The 21,950-nt window shown below is 42.2% G+C and overlaps 1 protein-coding gene across 1 annotated transcript in view; it reads left to right on the forward strand.

The window, feature by feature from the left end:
• Positions 1-12,867: 12,867 nt before the first annotated feature.
• The window catches only part of LOC138736327 (rho GTPase-activating protein 22-like), a 345,123-nt gene continuing 336,040 nt past the window's right edge, over positions 12,868-21,950 (forward strand). The window contains exon 1 of the mRNA XM_069885644.1: positions 12,868-12,946. The gene's annotated coding sequence lies outside the window, so the exon portion shown is untranslated. The remainder of the gene's footprint in view (positions 12,947-21,950) is intronic.

Here is a 21,950-nt window from a genome sequence, read left to right on the forward strand (position 1 = left end):
ATTAATCTGTTTCTGGGAGCTCGCGCTACAGTAGATTCAAAATGAGCAGACCAAGCAAGCAAAAGATTCGTCAATATTCAGTGGGGTTCTTGAAGTTTGGGTTTACACCTGCTGTACACAATAAATGTGCATATTTTTGTCTATTATGCTAAGAGACTTTGACAAATGAGTCAATGAAAGCAGGCTGTCTTTGAAGCACGACCAATTACACAAAGACCTGAAGTTGCCAAGACTGAAGGCTTTTATTTACAAGAGGTGGACAGCATCCCTGTGTTGGTTGCTTTCACTGGCCTGTGCTGGGGGGAGGCTTGTGGATGATAGCCTTTAAGGGGAAGAAAGGGGGAGGAGTCATGAGCCAGCCAATGAGAGCAGGATCAACCAGGAAAGGTCATGACATTTACATATGGAAAATATATACAATAGTGGTTTTACCGCAGTCTTGAAACTCATTTATGGGTAAAATATCGAACCATGTCCATTCGAAATTGGAATATTTTAAATCACTAAGAGAAATTTGAAAATTGATCAAAAATCACTTCATTATCCACTGCGCTAACTATAGCCCTGAATCGTACCCTTGAAGCCAACTATGAAATTTCTCTCCTGATGGCAAAACGTGGGAAGGATCATATGATTGGGGAGGATTAAACCTGCAATATCATTGTTTCTCAAAACATTTCTGCAAAAGGGTGACAAAGATGTCTGAATAATAGTACTGTCTGCAACAGAAAGATGACATGGGTCAAGATGTTGAAAAACAGCTTATTGAGAAGTTGAAAGTTCTTAATACAACTGGATGAATTTACTGTATGGGAGAGTGAGACTCCGTTATTGGCATACGTGAGATATATTAATCAGGAAGAGTTTCAAGAAGAGATGTTCTGTGAATCAGAAACAACCACTACTACAGCAAGCTCAAAAATTATTTGGGTGAAAATGAAATATCAAAAGGAAAGATTGCATCTTGTGCTCCAGATGGTGCACCTGCTATGATGGGTTTAAAAAAACAAAACCCGGATGTTTAAAATTAATGAAGGATGAAAATCCAAACATGTTGGTTGCGCATTGTGTTGTCCACCGAGAAAACTTAGTTGGAAGAAAGTTTCCCCTGTTCTACATGAGATGCTGCAATCTGACATCAAGTGTATTGATGCCAGCAAAGCTAATGCCAAATGTGAATGTCTTTTTAAGCAGTTCTGTGTTGATAAAAATGTGGAACGTGTGAGATTATTGCTTCACACTGAAGTAAGGTGGTTATCAAAGGGAAACTGCTTCAAAAGGTTTATGGACCTGTTTGATTTCCTCAGCGAGCTGAGGACAACCCTGAAATGAAGGTCTTGATGGACATTGAACGAGCAACTCCAAGTAGCAAATATGATGCTCATTGATGCAAAAACAAGGATGTTTGGATTCATGACACTTCTAGAATTATGCAAAGGAATATTTCTGCAAGAAATTTCAATCAATTCTATTAGTTGAATAAGTGTGAGGTAACTAATGCTGCTACAAATGTCATTGTTGGCCATTTGAAAATATTGGTTAGTGACTTCAATTATAGATTTTGTGATTTATTTTTTTAAGGCAATGGATTTTTCCTCTTGGTTAACTTGGCCATTGTTGGTGGATTTAACTGAAGTTCCAGTGCAATACTAAGAGGAGTTATTGGAGTTGTAACATGATGAATCTGTGAAAACTCTGTTCAAAGTGAAAGGAATCATGATGTGGTTCTAACGAGATTGAAAAGAAATACCCAAACTCGACGACTTTAGCAAGGGAACTATTGGTACATTTTCCATCGTCTTATTTAGTAGAATGTGACTTCAGTGCCGTTAGTGATTTATTACAAGCTAAGAGAAATTGACTGGAAATTACAAAACATGGAGATTTAAGGTTGAAACTAATAAAATTAATCCCTCGAATCAAAAAAATCTGCAACCAGTGTCAGGGCAAGATTCCCACTCAAGTGATGACAATTTGTTGAATGCGTGTTTGAGATGGTTGACATATTGAATATGTGCTCCAGTGTATTCCTGACCTTAATTTCATTGAAATACATGTGCAGTAAATGATTTAATTAAAACTTCTTTCTGAATGATTTTTTCTGCTAGTGGTGGGGTGTATGTAGTTTTTGTAAAAATTAAAGTGGGGCTTAGGGTTTAAAAAAAAAAGTTGAGAACCAAGTGGTGTTTGATAAAATATATCTGATAATGCTGCTACAAAACACTATTTTAAAGAGCTGGTTCACTGTCAAAATCTCATTTAAAATGTATGTTTGAACAGTTGGTATAAGACTCTCAACACATTGAACATAAAACATGTATTAGGACAGCAGAGGAACTGGCCCACTTGTCTGTGGGCCATGATGCCCAAGTTAAACTAAAATTCTCTATTCCCTGCATATTCATCTGTCTCTCTGGAAGATTCTTAAGCACTAAATCATAGTGTCTCTTTACACCACTACTCCTGCCAGCCCATTCCAGGCATTGAACCACTCTCTCTGTTATTATTTAAAAATTTTTCCACACATCACCTTTAAACTTTCCTCTCCTAATGCACCAGCAGTCATTCAGGAGACTATTGTGGAGAAACCAATAGGCTTTAATTCACTCTCTTTTCAGTGCCAACCGCTCAGTCCAAGATTCCGCCCTGCTCCAGCTCCCTCAACAGCCCCTAAGGCTAGAGCTGGATGAGGTTCTCACCCTGGATGAGACATATAAGGCAATCGAACAACTGAAAAGTGGCAAAGCAGCAGGTATGGATGGAATCCCCCCCAGAGGTCTGGAAGGCTGGCGGCAAAACTCTGCATGCCAAACTGCATGAGTTTTTCAAGCTTTGTTGGGACCAAGGAAAACTGCCTCAGGATCTTCGTGATGCCACCATCATCACCCTGTACAAAAACAAAGGCGAGAAATCAGACTGCTCAAACTACAGGGGAATCACGTTGCCCTCCATTGCAGGCAAAATCTTCGCTAGGATTCTACTAAATAGAATAATACCTAGTGTCGCCGAGAATATTCTCCCAGAATCACAGTGCGGCTTTCGCGCAAACAGAGGAACTACTGACATGGTCTTTGCCCTCAGACAGCTCCAAGAAAAGTGCAGAGAACAAAACAAAGGACTCTACATCACCTTTGTTGACCTCACCAAAGCCTTCGACACCGTGAGCAGGAAAGGGCTTTGGCAAATACTAGAGCGCATCGGATGTCCCCCAAAGTTCCTCAACATGATTATCCAACTGCACGAAAACCAACAAGGTCGGGTCAGATACAGCAATGAGCTCTCTGAACCCTTCTCCATTAACAATGGCATGAAGCAAGGCTGTGTTCTCGCACCAACCCTCTTTTCAATCTTCTTCAGCATGATGCTGAACCAAGCCATGAAAGACCCCAACAATGAAGACACTGTTTACATCCGGTACCGCACGGATGGCAGTCTCTTCAATCTGAGGCGCCTGCAAGCTCACACCAAGACACAAGAGAAACTTGTCCGTGAACTACTCTTTGCAGACGATGCCGCTTTAGTTGCCCATTCAGAGCCAGCTCTTCAGCGCTTGACGTCCTGCTTTGCGGAAACTGCCAAAATGTTTGGCCTGGAAGTCAGCCTGAAGAAAACTGAGGTCCTCCATCAGCCAGCTCCCCACCATGACTACCAGCCCCCCCACATCTCCATCGGGCACACAAAACTCAAAATGGTCAACCAGTTTACCTATCTCGGATGCACCATTTCATCAGATGCAAGGATCGACAATGAGATAGACAACAGACTCGCCAAGGCAAATAGCGCCTTTGGAAGACTACACAAAAGAGTCTGGAAAAACAACCAACTGAAAAACCTCACAAAGATAAGCGTATACAGAGCCGTTGTCATACCCACACTCCTGTTCGGCTCCGAATCATGGGTCCTCTACCGGCACCACCTACGGCTCCTAGAACGCTTCCACCAGCGTTGTCTCTGCTCCATCCTCAGCATCCATTGGAGTGCTTTCATCCCTAACGTCGAAGTACTCGAGATGGCAGAGGTCGACAGCATCGAGTCCACGCTGCTGAAGATCCAGCTGCGCTGGATGGGTCACGTCTCCAGAATGGAGGACCATCGCCTTCCCAAGATCGTGTTATATGGCGAGCTCTCCACTGGCCACTGTGACAGAGGTGCACCAAAGAAGAGGTACAAGGACTGCCTAAAGAAATCTCTTGGTGCCTGCCACATTGACCACCGCCAGTGGGCTGATATCGCCTCAAACCGTGCATCTTGGCGCCTCACAGTTTGGCGGGCAGCAACCTCCTTTGAAGAAGACCGCAGAGCCCACCTCACTAACAAAAGGCAAAGGAGGAAAAACCCAACACCCAACCCCAACCAACCAATTTTCCGCTGCAACCGCTGCAACCGTGTCTGCCTGTCCCGCATCGGACTTGTCAGCCACAAACGAGCCTGCAGCTGACGTGGACTTTTTACCCCCTCCATAAATCTTCGTCCGCGAAGCCAAGCCAAAGAAGAGAATTCACTTGAGAACATGGGGTTATAGGAACATAGGAAGTAGGAACAGGAGTAGGCTAAAAATGGCCCATCGAGCCTGCTCCGCCATTAAATAAGATAATGGCTGATCTAATTTATGACCGAACTCCACCTACCTGCCTTCTCCCCATATCCCCTAATTCCTCTATCATGTAAAAATTTATCTAACCGAATTTTAAATATGTTTAATGAAGCAGCCTCAACCACTTCCCTGGTTAGAGAATTCCAAACATTCACTACTCTCTGGGGGAAAAACTATTTTTCCTCATCTGTCCTAAATCTACTCCCCGAATCTAGAGACTGTGTCCTCTCGTTTTAGTTTCCCCGGCCAGCTCAAAAAACCTTCCTACATCTATCCTAGCCATACCCTTCATAATCCTATATGTTTCTACAAGATCTCCTCTCATTCTTCTGAACTCGAGCGAATACAATCCTAGACAATTTAATCTTTCATCATAAGTCAACCCCTTCATCCCAGGGATCAACCTAGTAAACCTCCTCTGAACCATCTCCAAAGCCAGTATATCCTTCCTCAAATATGGAGACCAGAAATGGACACAGTACTCCAGGTGCGGTCTCACCAGTACTTTATACAGTTGCAACATTACCTCCCTACTCCTGAATTCAATTCCTCTAGCGATGAAGGCCAACATTCCATTTGCCTTCTTAATAACGTGCTGCACCTGCAACCTAACTTTTTGCGATTCATGCACAAGCACTCCCAAGTCCCTCTGCACAACAGCATGCTGTAGTTTTTCACCCTTTAAATAATATTCAACTCTTTTATTTTTCTTTTCAAAGTGGATAACCTCACACTTACTAACATTGTACTCCATCTGCCAGACCTTTGCCCACTCATCCAGCTTAACTATATCCCTCTGCAGACTCTCCACATCCTCATTACAATTTGTTCTTCCACTCAATTTGGTGTCATCTGCAAACTTGGCTACACCACATTTTGTCCCCTCCTCCAAGTCATCAATGTAAATGATGAACAGTTGTGGGCCTAGCACTGACCCCTGTGGCACCCCACTTACCACTCTCTGCCAACATGAAAAACTCCCACTTATCCCAACTCTCTGCCTCCTGTCAGACAACCAGTTTTCGATCCATGCCAATTTACTTCCCCGGACTCCATTTTCCTGTAGCTTACTGATAAGTCGCTTGTGCGGCACCTTATCAAACGCTTTCTGGAAATCCAAATATACAACATCAACCTGTTCCCCTCTATCCACCGCACCCATTATATCCTCAAAGAATCCTAACAAGTTTGTCAAACAAGATCTTCCCTTTCTAAAACCATGATGCATCTGCATGATTGAACCCTTGTGTTCCAAAAGTTTCACTATTTCATCTTTAATGACGGCTTCAAGCATTTTTCCAACTACAGACATCAAGCTAATTGGCCGATAATTTCCAGTCTTCTGCCTACATCCCTTCTTAAAAAGTGGTGTGAGATTTGCTGTCTTCCAGTCTGCCAGGACCTGCCCAGAATCCAAGGAATTTTGGTGTATGACCAGCAATGCATCAACTAAAACTGACACAAAATATTTGTTCAATGCCTCAGCCATTTCCTCATTTTTTGCTACCAGTTTTCCTTTCTGTTCACTGTTCAGCTGTCCTGCACGGAGTTACAAGGGGCTGTGGAACAGGAACCTGTGGAGAGGAGACTGGTACAACTGGCCAATAGGCATACTTGACCAGCTAATTATACATTACCGTGGTTTACCGCTGTGACATCTTTACCATAGAAAAGTGATTCTGACTGGACATAAAAGCATGGCCTCTCAAAATTGTATAATCTTCTATCAGGTAACCTCTCAGCCTTTGACACTCTGAAGAAAGCCATGTTTGTCTAAGTATTCTTTCCTCCAGTTTATACCCTCTCATCCAGACAGCATCCTGGTAAGTCTCTTCTGCACCCTTTGCAAGACTTCCACGTGGGGAAGTAATAGTGCAACACATGGGATGACCAACTAGGAATGAGAGACATAGATCATTGAACCCTACAGCCCAGTACAGACCCTTCATCCTTTGATGTTGTGCCAACTTGTATATTCTTGCAGAGAAAAACAAAACCCTTCCTACCTTGTAGCCCTTTATTTTTCTTCCATCAATGTGCCTGGGTCTCTTAAATGCCCCTAATATTTCAACCTCCTCCACCACCCCTGGTAAGAAATGCCAGCTGCCATGTGTACTGCAAACTGGTATGTCTATTGTGTATAGAGAGTACTATCATCAGTGGAACTAGGTCTACAGTTGGCCAAAACCTCTGAAACAGAGGGCATAAAATAAATGCTATTAATTTGGATTGGTATTGTTTGTCACTGAAAATTGATGTCTCTATTCCGATATCTTTGAACACCATTGGTTTCAAACTGCCCACTGAAACTCACATCCCACCTTAAGCAATCCCTATGCCATAGGTGCTTAAGGTGGTATGTGAGTGTGAAGGGAAGGTTGAGAATCACTGCTCCAGACCCAATTGTTACAGAAATATTTTGCTTGAGAAAATGGTCATTGGCCCATTTGCTTTGGAGTTATGAAACCATGCACATAACAAGTCAATTAGGGACAATTATAACAGTGGTTTACAAACTTTCTCTTTCCACCCCCACATACCACCTTAAGCAATCTCGTACTAATCGCAGAGCACCGATGGCATAGGGAATTCATAAGGTGGAATGTGAGTTTGGGGGGCAGTTTGAAAACTACTGTTGTGGACAGTGGTGACAGTTCCCTTCTCAGATCGCTTCAGCTGCAGAGTTGGAAGTTGATGAGAGTAATGAATTTGTTTTTTAAAACAAGCAATCTGCTGGAGGAGGTTGGAAGTGGCATCTTTGGGCAGTGAGAGAATTATCTATTTTGGGTCGAATCCCTTTGGGGTGGCATTGTTGGTATAGTGGTTAGCACAATGCCTTTTCAGTGGCAGTGATCGGGACTGGATTTGAATCCTGCACTGTCTGTAAGGAGTTTTTACTGTGACAAGAATATGTAGATATGTGGTTGAAAGATAAATTGGGAAAGGTTTGTTAGAGTAGGTCACAAACACTTTAAAACATCTTGTTTAAAATACTGGAGCGGTAACCATTTCTTTCATGCACCAAAGTCTGGTGAACTTCATAAATGTTAAATTCTGTGCACAGTATAAGAATTGCCTGATACCAGTGAACTTGGAGGAATGAGAAGTGATATTGGACTGTGAATCAGATAACTTTTCTGAACTTGCATACACACATTACAACACGTGCGCTTAGAATTAGAAGGGCGTTAAGTTAGTGTGATTCTGTTTTCATGTTTAAAGATAATTAAAATCAACTTTTGTTTAAGTAACCATTTGTCTTGGTGAATATCTATTGCTGCTGGGATTTGGGGTCCTCTAGGCTCGTAACAGATGTTCTCCCTGTGTCTGCGTGGGTCTTCTATTGGGGCTTCGGTTTCCTCCCACTGTTCAAAATATACAGGGATTGGGTGGCACAGGCTCATGGGTCAGAAGTGCTTGTTACTATACTGTATGTTTAAATTTAAAGTACAAGTTCCTCCATCACTTTATTTTGCTGCAAGTTCCAGTATCTGAAGCTTGTGTCTCTGGAGTACAACAAATGCTTACTGGGCAAACTTCAAGCAGTTTCTCAGAAAGTAAATGTGCTTTGCTGGCTTGTTCTGGACAATGTCATTGATGTGTGGCATTAGCTCATTGTAGTTTGCTGTTTCAATTGTACACAGTATGTCATTCTGGAAATGCCAAGAATTCAAACTGGTTGAAACTCTTAAACTGCTTGGATACACACGGTCCATAGTTTGCCTCTGTTCTCCCTCTCACCTATTTAAAATACCAAAAAGCAGGGACATCTGATTTTGGAACTAATTAATCAATTGGAAAAGATATATCCATGAGCAAATGTAGAGTGGAGTATTCAAATGAGCTGGAGAAACTCTGCAGGTCATGAAGCAGCCAGAGGAAGCATTTTGAGTCCGACCCCTTAATTTAGTTTTAATTTTTTTTTAATTTAATTTTGAGATACAGCTTTGGAACAAGCTATTCTGACCTAAATACATCCATGTGACCAATTAACCTACTAGTCCTATATCACGTTGGAATGCCAAAATTCAGGCAGATGCCCCAATAAAAAGGGGTGGGGGTGGAGGAAGGGAGAGGAGTGCAGGCTTCCAATGGATGCTGCACTAGACCTCAGAACCCTGATCTCCTGAGGCAGGGTGTGGTGGAAGTGGCCAATACTTTGAGAACAAGGCAGAAGAGGAGGAATGCAGGTGTGGTATTGATTGGAACACAATGACCTGGAACAGTCGTGGTCGAGGATCCAATGGTCTCATTCACTGGTCTGAGGAGAAGAGGGAATTGGAGCAGGCATGGGCTCCCTCACCCTTTGAGCCTACTCAGTCTTTAGTAACTTCACGAACACTCAAAAGTCAGAGTGGAGTTGGCCACCAGATCACTTGGGCATGTCCTGCCTTTTAATCATGGCAGATCTATGCTGTCCTCAAATCCAGTTCCCACATTTCTCTCTACCTACAATGTTTCCAATAATCTGGCCGCTACCCTCAGATGCACAAATATCCAGAAATTCACGACCTTTTTTTTTTACTTAGAACTTGAGCTTTTTCTGTTTTGAAGTGCCTCCCTATCTTCTGTTAGGGGCCATTCACACAGGAATGACCAAAACTCCAAATATCTGTATTACACTGAGCTTAGACAGTATACCTGAAGTGCGGTATTTACGGAAGCTGGACGTCCTATTTGATGTTCACGGATCGCCTGCAGTTCAGTTTAGATCACAGGTGATCCATGAAAATAACTAAGGGTCAGGGAGGTAAAATGTCAGAACGGAAATGAGTCCGTATTCCTGTTCTGATCTATTTTTACACAAACTGTGTTCTGGGAAATTGGAATAATTTACTGAACACAGCGGTGTTTTTTTTTTAGACATTTCTCAGCATCTCTCTTTTAAATGACTAGCCCTTGGCTATGTCCCCCTGGTTGTAAACACCCCTTGGGTTAAAACATCTCAACATCCACCCTGTCTAGCCCCCTTGGGATCATGTACATTTGAAGATCACCCCTCATTCTTAAGTCCAAGGAAAACAGACCCACACACTATCTCAATTCTCTTGACAGGAAAACACTTTCATCCCAGGCATTAGTCTGTCAAATCTCCTTTGGGGTGCCTGTAATGCTACCATAAACTTTTGATCAGTAAGGGGGCCAAAATTGTGCACTGTCTTCCAGGTGTGGCTTATCCAAGATCCTGTGACAAACCCTCCCTACTTTTAAACTCCAGTCCTTTTGAAATCATGGCCAAAATGCCACCAGACATCAATGACATTGTCCAGAACAAGCCACCAAAGCACATTTACTTTCTGAGAAACTGCTTGAAGTTTGCCCAGTAAGCATTTGTTGTACTCCAGAGACACAAGCTTCAGATACTGGAACTTGCAGCAAAATAAAGTGATGGAGGAACTTGTACTTTAAATTTAAACATACAGTATAGTAACAGGCACTTTTGACCCACGAGCCTGTGCCACCCAATCCCTGTATATTTTGAACAGTGGGAGGAAACCGAAGCCCCCGTAGAAGACCCACACGGACACAGAGAGAACATACTGTTACAAGCCCAGAGGACCTCAAAACCCAGCAGCAATAGATATTCACCAAGACAAATGGTTACTTAAACAAAAGTTGATTTTAATTATCTTTAAACATGAAAACAGAATCACACTAACTTAACCCCCTGGTTTGCTTGCCTGTTGGATCATGGCTCATTTTTGACCTGCCATTTCCCAGCTTACCACAGCTTTCCTCAAAATTCTGGACTCTATCAATTTCAGTTTGCAATAAGCACAATGACTGGATTTTCCATGTTATCTGGGGTAGAGAATTCCAAAGTTCACCATCCTCTGAGTGGACAACGTTCTCCTCGACTGTCCAAAGTGGACTACATTTTAAACCTATATTCTGATGCTCTGTGGTCTGGCAACTCCCATGGTCTGGACCACATTTTGAATTTGCTGCCATTAGTACAAACTCCTTACGGACAGTGCAGGACACAAACCCCAGTCCCGATCGCTGGTGCTGTAAAGGTGTTGCACTAACAGTGCTGCCAAATTATCCCTGGAATCAGCCCAGTGAATCTTCACTGCACTCCTTCCATGACAAGAACAGGGTGATGGAACTGACTGGGTAGTTCTTGCATGGAGTTGAATGATCCTTTCTTAGCAGGGTAGGATTCTAGGCCTCTTTATGATAAAGCCTTTCACCTTTGATTTCTAATCTCAGGCACAACAAAACATTATCCTTCTAATAAAAAAAGCAGGTTGTCTGCATCAATGACTTGCCATAACACACCTTCCTTTTTAATCACTCTCCTCCCGTTATTTTGCCACCCCCTTGATTCCTGGCTCCTGCTCGATACTCCTGAATTCCCTATGGATGCTCTCTCACAGAGCTACTTCTCACCTTTTTGCACACGAGTGCTCCAAGATCCTGAATGCTGCCTTAAAGCTTCCCCTTCATCCCCAAAAGGACTCATTTCAGGCTATTGCATATGCAAGGCAGTGTTCTCTCTGCCTGGTTGAAGCTATTCCTCTGCTTCTCCCGTAGTCCACCTTCAGCAGCATGCTGCCGATGGTTGCTGCCAAAATCGTCTGTGCTTCCAACATCCTGCTCCCAAAGGCCCCATCTGAGAAATGTGCTCCTTGCACCTTCCGGCAACGTGCAGTTCATCAGATCAACCTTGTAAAATTTTCTAATTTCAACTACAGTACTGGGGTCTGCTTGTACAGATCTACATTACATTCTCAAAAAGTCTTTTTCAAATACAGTCAATTAATCATGGTCCTCCAAACATTTAGACATCTTCCAAATACTGAGATACACTGTCCAACACTGGTACCCTCCTGACTTGGAAATGTATTCCTTTTAGATCGTTCTCACTACCAACTACTTTACCCCTGGCAAGATTTTGTGAGTACCTCCATCAGAAGAACTGCAGTGGTCTAATGGAGTTCGTCCCCCCTCCACCCCCCTCCACCCCCCTCCACCCCCCTCCACCCCCCTCCACCCCCCTCCACCCCCCTCCACCCCCCTCCTCCCCCCTCCTCCCCCCTCCTCCCCCTCCTCCCCCCTCCCCCTCCCCCCCCTCCCCCCTCCCCCCTCCTCCCCCTCCCCCTCCTCCCCCTCCCCCTCCTCCCCCTCCCCCTCCTCCCCCTCCCCCTCCTCCCCCTCCCCCTCCCCCCCCTCCCCCCCCTTCTCCCCCTCCCCCCCCTCCCCTCCCTCCCCCCCCTCCCCCTCCTCCCCCTCCTCCCCCTCCTCCCCACCCTCCCCACCCTCCTCCCCTCCTCCCCCCCTCCTCCCCTCCTCCCCCCTCCTCCCCCCTCCTCCCCCCTCCTCCCCCCCTCCTCCCCCCTCCTCCCCCCCTCCTCCCCCCCTCCTCCCCCCCTCCTCCCCCCCTCCTCCCCCCCTCCTCCCCCCCTCCTCCCCCCCTCCCTCCTCCACAATGCAAATGATTCCAAGGACGTTTTCAATTCATGGACTGAGCACATTCTTGTTAATAAGCAGATTTTAGTGGTGGTTGATAGAATTTTGTAATAAACTGCTGGAAATCTGAGACACAAGCAGAAATACTTGGCAGTTCAGTGTCAGTGGGAAGAGAAGGATCAATAACCCTTACTGCATGTGTTAAATTCATTCTGTATAATCCTGGTGTTTGAATTTGCTATTGGTTCCCAGTTTGCCAGCCCAAAGGGTACAGTGTCCCCCTAGGGACAATTCCATTTGTTATCCCTTTGGTGTCCTTGCTCTCTGCAGAGACGACAGATAATCCAGTCAATGTTGTCCTCCTCTAAACTGGCTGCCGCATGCATTATGTTACCTCAGTGACCATAATAATGGAAGGTTTCATTGGCTGCAAAGTCATCCCAAAGTTCCACAAGGACACGCGCCTCCCTTTAAATCAGGCTGCAGGATGAAATGTAACGACCTCCCATGTAATCTCAAAATCATGTGCATTCCAGATCAAAAACAAGGTGGAAGTGAAGAAATGCATTGAACTGATACGACCTGAAGTGGAACCTCCAGCTGATCCTGTAAATTACAATTGCAAATTTCTACCATAAAGAGTATCTTAACTCGCCCAATAATGATGAATTTTATCTTAATGCTGCCTTCCCAATGCCAACTCCTCCTTAGACTGATGAAATTGGCAGAACTGTCATCAATTTAAAAAAATTTAACATCAGTTTATTTTTACTTCACATAGTCAGCGTCTCCAACTCTTACTTCCTAATAAATGCTTTATTCTCCACCCAATGCAGTTTGGGGAAGTTCCTCTTTGCAATCGGAACAATGTAGCATCGCATGCACTGTATTATAAAGTCAGAGCAATAACATTTTCAAAGTAGCTGAATATTCAGAGAGGTGAGTGTGTGGATCGTGGATGGACAGGTCAGACCATTTTAAAGCATTACTACAGTGCCACCATATGTAAATACCTGATATTCTGGCTTTTGATTCATTGTGGGTATTATCAAGTCCTCTGAGAGGGATATGTTTTATTTCATGGCCAATATCTGTGTTCCACTGCGCATGGGAACATTACAGTGTTGGATACTTTAGCATTATACTTTATTAGTTTGTTTTCCAAGAGGAATTAATGGATTAAATAACTGTAGCAAGTTGATTTTAAAATAAGCAAATGTGGAATCACGAGAATCGGTGCCTGTGAACGCATAACGTGGTGAATCATTGTTTGTGAAACAATGTGAAGGAGAATCTATGTCTGTGGAACCTGTTGCCAGAGGGCACTCTGTATATTTAGGGATTGTCCTTCAGGGAGAATTGGTGTCGGTGGAATGATGCCAAAGAAAGGGTCAAGGCCATACCCCAGAGGGAATCAATGTCTATTGAACTCTCTCTCTCTCTCTCTCTCGCATCTCTATCAGAAAAATTTACTTAAAAATCATTGAAGTTTGGAAAATGTTTTCCCAAAATCTTCCTAAATTGGGGCACGCCCAAAACATGAGAAGCTTCAAAAATTTCACACTTCTCGCATAGTGGGATCAGCATCTGCATAAAACAAGATAATTTGAGTTTGGACATGCATGTTCTGTGTACCACATTAAATTGAAATAAGCAGTGCCTTGCACAAAATGAGGAATTGTTAGCTAAGGATGGAGCACCAATCTTCATCTGAAAATGTTATATTCAAATCTCATTCACAATCATTCTTAATCCTAGCCATTGAGGCTGTTCTTAAATTCAATAAATTGTTATAAATGCATGATATTAATCTACTGTGAACGAACTAAGTTTAAAACCAAAATCAAGAATATTTGGATTTGAGGAAAATCAGCAAGTTTGGACAGAGAAATATGCCTAACGTAAAAGAAAATTAGAAAGATTAAATTTAGCTGACTATTATTCAAAAGTGGCAAAGTTATCTCGAGCAAAAAAAATCTTTAACTTGCAATACTTAATTTATACCATTCCTTAAAGCCTGTATCTAAGAGACAGCTGAAAAAGATGGTTATCTCTAATGGGGCTAGCAGGAGAAAAATTATTATAACCAAAAAAAATTTCTAAATTGAGCCCATATTCTCAATGATTTTTAAGATCAAAATAAAACTTTGCCCTTCAATCGCTTTGTTTGGTTTTTCTCATGAACCGGATATACCTCTGTCTGCACCCCAGGAGAAAGTTTTATCATGTTGATAGCCAGACGAGCAATTTTATTGAAATGGAAATATGACTCCACCCACTCCCACATCATAGTTACGTGATATGTTCTATTTGAGCTTGGAGAAAATTAAATACAACATTGTAGATAGAAAGTTTCAATTGGAAAAAAAAAACATGGGTCCATTCATTGGAAGATTTAAGAAGTTTGGATGTTCCAGTGATTCTCTGTCTAGTACAGTGGTTCTCAATGTTTATCTTTCCATTCACATCCCACTTTAAGTAATCCCTATGCCATAGTGCTCTGGCTTTTCACTGAGGTAAGAGATCGCTTAAGGTGGGATGTGGGTGGAAAGAAAAAGTTTGAAAACCACAGTTTAAATCGTACTTAATTGACTTATGTGCAGTTTCAGAACCCCAAAGGAAATGGGCCAATGACAATTTTTCTCAAGCAAAGTATTTCAGTAACAATTGGATCTAGAGCAGATATTCTCAACCTTTTCCTTTCCACTCACATCCTACCTTAAGCAATCCCTTACTAATCACAGCACCGATGGCACAGGGATTACTTAAAGTGGGATGTGAGTGGAAAGGAAAAGGTTGAGAACCACTGCTCTAATTTCTGAAGGTCACTATTCTATCAAGGTAACCTTGATGAGAGAGGGGTAGATGAAATTGAGTTTTAGGTTTTTTTTAGATTAACTTGTTAAATATGATTGTCATTAAATTAGATAGAATTTACCCTTTGTTTAGATCAGTAGTTTTCAAACTGCCTCCCCCCACCCCCCACCTCCTTAAGATGGAATGTGACTTTAGGTGGCAGTTTGAAACCACTGGTTTTGATCAAGGGATTGTCTAATATAGTTTTACTTATTTTCTATCCAGAACTATTTTTAAAGAAATATTGTTAAATAAAAATGAATAGGGTTTTGATTTACATTTATATTAATCTTCTTCTTCTTTGGCTTGGCTTCGCGGACGAAGATTTATGGAGGGGTATGTCCACATCTGCTGCAGGCTCTTTGGTGACTGACAAGTCCGGTGCGGGACAGGCAGGCACAGTTGCAGCGGTTGCAAGCGAAAATTGGTTGGTTGGGGTTGGGTGTTGGGTTTTTCCTCCTTTGTCTTTTGTCAGTGAGGTGGGCTCTGCAGTCTTCTTCAAAGGAGGTTGCTGCCCGCCGAGCTGTGAGGCGCCAAGAAGCACAGTTGGAGGCGATATCAGCCCATTGGCGGTGGTCAATGTGGCAGGCAACAAGAGAATTCTTTAAGCAGTTCTTGTACCTCTTCTTTGGTGCACCTCTGTCTTGGTGGCCAGTGGAGAGCTCGCCATATAACATGATCTTGGGAAGGCGATGGTCCTCCATTCTGGAGACGTGACCCACCCAGCGCAGTTGGGTCTTCAGCAGCGTGTATTTGATGCTTGCGGACTCTGCCAGCTCGAGTACTTCGATGTTGGTGATGAAGTCCCTCCAATGAATGTTGAGGATGCAGTGGAGACAGCGCTGATGGAAGCGTTCAAGGAGCCGTAGGTGATGCCAGTAGAGGATCCATGATTCGGAGCCAAACAGGAGCGTGGGTATGACAACGGCTCTGTACACGCTGATCTTTGTGTGTTTCTTCAGGTGGTTGTTTTTCCAGACTCTTGTGTAGTCTTCCAAAGGCGCTATTTGCCTTGGCGAGTCATTGGCCTACTCCTGTTCCTACTTCCTATGTTGTCTATCTCGTTGTCGATCCTTGCATCTGATGAAATGGTGCAGCCGAGGTAGGTAAACTGGTTGACCATTTTGAGTTCTGTGTGCCCGATAGAGAAGTGGGGGGGGGCTGGTAGTCATGGTGGGGAGCTGGCTGATGGAGGACCTCAGTTTTCTTCAGGCTGACTTCCAGGCCAAATATGGTCTTTGCCCTCAGACAGCTCCAAGAAAAGTGCAGAGAACAAAACAAAGGACTCTACATCACCTTTGTTGACCTCACCAAAGCCTTCGACACTGAGCAGGAAAGGGCTTTGGCAAATACTAGAATGCCTCGGATGCCCCCCCAAGTTCCTCAACATGGTTATCCAACTGCACGAAAACCAACAAGGTCGGGTCAGATACAGCAATGACGTCTCCGAACCCTTCTCCATTGACAACGGCGTGAAGCAAGGCTGCGTCCTCACACCAACCCTCTTTACTATCTTCTTCAGCATGATGCTGAAACAAGCCATGAAAGACTTCAACAATGAAGACACTGTTTACATCCGGTACCGTACGGATGGCAGCCTCTTCAATCTGAGGTGCCTGCAAGCTCACACCAAGACACAAGAGCAACCTGTCCGTGAACTACTCTTTGCAGACGATGCTGCTTTAGTTGCCCATTCAGAGCCAGCTCTCCAGCGCATGACGTCCTGTTTTGCGGAAACTGCCAATATTAATCTGTGATTTTTTTATGTCTCTGTCTCTGTCATTTCTTTTACTAGAAGACATTGTGTTTAGGATTTGTATGACTTTAAAAAAGAACAAAAGAGTTACATGTGGATCTCATTCCCAGTAAGTGTGTGTGTGAAATCACTATGGGGTGGTGGGGGGGGGGGGTGAATTTGTATGCACCTCACTCCCTCCGAGAAAGTGGACACGTGGAGTGTCCTGTCCTCTCAGGTGAGTCAGTGTGTCTGCATCTTCTGTCTGGGATTTTGAGGCTTCAGCACTCCTCTGGTTAGCTGGGCCCCAGTTATTCCAGTGTAACCAAGAGTCAGTAACAGTCCCAGCAGAATGCAGTAGACTCTTGCAAACATTCCTAAGACCTGTCGTGCAAATCAAATTGAGGCAGAGATCTGAGAAGAAAGAGAGATTCCAAAATTGGGTAAATGTTCACTGCACTTGGGATGAAGGTAACTATGATGCTGGTGTTTACCTTATCCCCAACAGTGGCATTGAATCGAAACTGCACTGTACATAGAACTGGATCCCCAAATTGCAAGCTCAATCATCTTCTAACTGTTTATCATTATTTGTAATTTTTCCAAGAGAAAGAGTTAGGGATTCATCATATAATCTGTGTGTTATTTCCTTGCTTTCAGTTTCTACATTGCCTGTTGAATCACCACTGATATTTTGATGAATAGATGTTATGTTGGAGTTTAAATTAGCAGTTGTGATTTATCAGCTGCAAAGTACATTGTTACTTTGAGGAATGAAAGTTTTTGTATAAATTCAGTGAAAATCATTCTGTATTTCCATCTATTGCATATACCTCTGTCTTATTTCTTTAGGTTATTAGGTTGGCACATCACTGTGGGCTGAAGAGTCTGTAGTGGGCTGTAGATTTGTGTTCAAATAAACCCATTTCTCCCTGTTATGAGCCCAGAGGACCCCAAAACCCAGCAGCTGTAGATCTCCAAGAAAAATGATGATTTAAACAAAAGTTGCTTTTCATTATCTTTAAACATGAAAGCAGAATCAAACTTTAACTTGTTACTATAAACTTAACTATACCCCCTTCTAAGTGCACATGTATGTAATGTGTATTCAAGTTTTTTTTTAATAAAATAAATTTTTTGGTTCACAATCCAATCTCACTTCTCTCTCCTCCAAGTTCACTGGTATCAGGCACTTCTTACACTGCACAGATTTAACATTTATAAAGTCCACCAGGCTTTGGTGCTTGAAAAGTAAATGGTTACTGCTCAAAAAGGTTCTTGCCGGTTTTCAGAGAGATTTATTGCTCATTGGACACCCAAAATGGATTTCTTCTGATCATCCACTTCAGTATCTTAATGAAGAAACTTGCCCAATCAGGGTTTTCCAGATGATTACCTCTTTTATTCAGGCCACCTCAGAGTTCCTTTTTGTTTCCCTTATTTCAAGTGAAATATTATGCAGCCAGTCCTCTCCTCTTGTATGGACCATAGGGTTTTGACCAGGCTGAACTAAGAACCCATAACCTGTCTTCAAGATGGGGTTTTTCCTCAAGCTTGCCAGTTTGTCCTCTTCCAGTCCCAGCTTTTGCTGCTGAACTGTAGAACTGAATTCACTCTCACTCTAATTGAAAGCCAAATGCACTCAGACAGACTGTGGATCCAAACCTAATCTTCAGAGTTTGTTCATATGTTGGTTTCCAAAACAATAATCCATTACTCCATAGCATGTCCAATTAACACCTTCTTGTGAAGTCCTTTTAGGCATCCTTCAAAGTTTTTGTAAAGGCACCCAGAGCCTGCACTGTCTGCCTTGAACTGTTTGTATGTGACTGACACTTTTTTTAAAAAAAACTGCCACAATTTATCTCCTTTAAAACATATCTACAATATAAAATATAACATTATCTGTCACAACCCCATCACATCTATGCCAGATCGCAGGGCATTCTCCTATGCATTTCTATTCCATTTACAGTCCCATCAACCACCCTGCCTCCCCTCAAGATGTTACCAGAGGCAACCTGGTGTACCAAAATGGCCTTTATGACTTTGGAATATGGGAGGAAGCCCACAGTTTCAGGGAGAAAGTGAAAACTTTACAGACAGCAGTGGAACTCAGGTGAACGCAGTTGCAATAGCTGTGAGACTGCGGATCCGCTCACTGCTAGCCTTTTATTTATTATTGCATTCAACAATGTCTGGGAATATTTCCCTTTGTTTTTCTTAACCCAAAGGCTTTCACACCAAGGCATTCTGTGCTCATCAGGAGTAAAGCACGAAAGTCTACAGACACCATGATTGAAGTAAAAACATAATGCTGGAGAAACTCGTATAAAGAACACTGTTTATGACCAAGGTTTCGGGCTTGAGCCCTTCGTCAAGTAATAGTGGACTCATCACTTGCAACATCAGGTGAAAGAGCACAACCTAATGAATCTTCTTTCTCTTGGATTCTGCAACAGCAGGCTATAATTGGGCTTCAGCCCATGATGGAGGTGATGGCTCAGTCTTTGTTCATAGTCCTAAATATGTGGGCAATTTTCAATGACTGGCTCAGTTTGTTCCAGAGATGTTACAGTAACTTGACCCAAGTTCAACTCGTGTCTAATAACAGCACAGACATTAAAGATTAAGTTTTTCCACCTACCAGGAAGATTTAGATTTTTTTTTAATATTTCAGATTCCTGGTCCAAGTGTATACATGACATCACACAACCCTGAGATTCTTTCTCCTGAAAGAAAACTGCTCAATGTACACTTGAAAACAAATAAATGCAAGCAAACTGATTGTACAATATGGAGAAAAATTAATCTATAAAGTGCAAAAGTAAGGGTCCAAATTGAGTTTTTTTGTTGAGGAGTCTGATGTTGGAGGGGTGAACCTGGTGGTTGAGAGTTTTGTGGCACGTACCTCTTTCCTGATGGTAGCAGGAGAACAGAGCGTGAGCTGGGTGGTGTGGATCCTTGATGATTGCTGCCACTATCTGACAGAAGCGTTGCCTGTAGATGTTCCCAATGGTGGGGAGGGTTTTGCCTGTGGTGCCATGGGCTGCATCCACTACCTTTTTTCAGGGCTTTACACTCAAGGATATTGGTGCCCCCACACTAGATGATCATGCAGCTGACGTACTTTCTTCACAATGCCATTTGTCTATTGGGTCCTGAGAAGATCTTCCAAAATAGAGACTTCCAAGGACTTGTATTTGCTCACCTTTTCTAATCCCCAATGATCACTGAATCATACACCTCTGGCTTTCCCTTCCTATAATCCACAATCCGATCCTTGGTTTTGGTGACACTGATGCAAAGTTATTGTTAGTGCATCATTCATCCAAGTTTCAGTCTCCCTCCTGTATGCTGACTCATCACCTATTTTATACAACCTACTACTGTGGAGTCGTCAACAAATTTGTAGGTGGTGCTGTTGTTGTACCGAGCCACAAAGCCGTAGGTCTTCTGCAGAAATTTCTTCAAAATAATCAATGAGGTAGGGGTAATATCTCTGAACAATGAATTAGCCATATTATGGGAGTTAATTTGATAATGTCACTCTTGTAACTCAGAGCTGCACTGTACAGGATAGGATTACTGGCACTCCAGGCTTCTCTAGAAGTGATCTCCAGTACACACTCTTAGCAGCCCAGGAGAAATCAGATACAGGTTTTAAAGAAATGTTTATATTGTTATTCTCTTTGAAGGTTTCCAGGAAAGAGGCTTGTAATTTTTTTAGTATCCGATTTCTGTGAGCAGAACTGTTTGCCGAACATGCAATCTAACTGTTTTCTTGCAGTCTCATTAATTTCATTGGAACAAATTTCAGAACCTAATCACTATTCATGCAGGTAATAGAGGATGAATTTCTGCCCCTCAGCACCTGACATTCTAGTCTACTTTCACAGGAGAGAAAACTTTGAGGAAAAGACAATTAAATTTGATTTCAAACCAAGAGGATTTTATTAGCGTCTCCAACTTTTGCCAACGTCTGAGTAGTCACTGAAATAGGATGATGGCATTGTTTCACAATATATTGAAACCTCCTGAAATGATTTCGGTAGTTTTGTCTTCCATCAAGAGTTTGAGCTAAACCTGTCTGGGTGGGGTAAAACTATTCAGTGCCCATGACACAGTGTAGCTCAGAATTAGTTTTGAAAATTTCTTTTTCTTTTTCAAAATACTTGCTTTAATTTGATAGAGAGAAATATTACATATATATATATATTTAGATATTAATTGTATAGCTTTTAAATAAATTAAAACAGAATGAGTCACATATCAATAATACACTGTCTTGTATAGTTCTCAAAAGTGAAGTTTACCTTGTATTTTAATATTTTGAGATTTATCTAAATAGATAAATCTCTTCTAGATGTCTAAAAAAAAAACAAAAATAAGAACAAAAGAAAAAAAAACAAGGAAGAAACCCCCCTCCCCACCTTCATAGTAATGTAGCCCCTCCCAATAAACACGGCCACCGGCAAATAAATTGTAAAGAATCGAGTATCAGCTCTTGGAGAACCCCCAGAGCACCCCTGCCAAAGTCATCCAATCATGATCGTAGTCCATGAATGGGCCCCGTATCTTGTCAAATTCAACCTTGATCTCTTTAACATTAGATTTAATTTTCTCTAAACTCAAGCAAGACATAACATCCAGTACCCATTGATGCTCTACTGTCCTACCCAAGCAAAATTGCTTGTCTGGCCCTCGAAGTCAAAGTACTATTTTTTTTGAGTTGAATTCCAGGAAATCCTCTTTTCTGCAGAATAACCAAACAAAGCGATAAAAGGAAATGGATCTAATTTAATCCTAAGAATCTGTGATAAAAGTTTTAAAGAATTGTTCCCAACATTCTTGTAGTTCTAGAACACGAATCAAAGAGGCCTCATTTGTCACACAGTGGATCTTCGTCAGCATAAAACTGAGATGATCTAACTTTGAACGTGTATTCTATGTGCAACTTTAAATTGTATTAAACAACGTCATGCACAGAATGGACTATTATTAATCAGATCAAGTGTGATATGCCAAATTTCATCTGAAATTCAAATCTCGTTCACATTCATTCTTGATTCCCATCCCTGAACATATTCTTAAATCCATCAAATTGCTATTGGGAAAACTTTCAATCAAGAATTTGAGGAAAGTTAGAGAATTTCGACTAAACAAAATACCTCATTTGCAGATATCTTCTTTTATATTTAAAAAAAAATGCCTATTAGGAAAGTTGAATTTAATTGTTGAGGCAATTTAGCTTCATTTGAACAATTAACAGTTAATTTCAACCTTCCTAAAAGTTTAATTAAGACAAAAATTATATAAATACACAAATTAAAAGACAGAATGTTACGAGAA

This window comes from Narcine bancroftii, chromosome 6, assembly GCF_036971445.1.
Source record: "Narcine bancroftii isolate sNarBan1 chromosome 6, sNarBan1.hap1, whole genome shotgun sequence".
Taxonomy (NCBI): Eukaryota; Metazoa; Chordata; class Chondrichthyes; order Torpediniformes; family Narcinidae; genus Narcine; species Narcine bancroftii.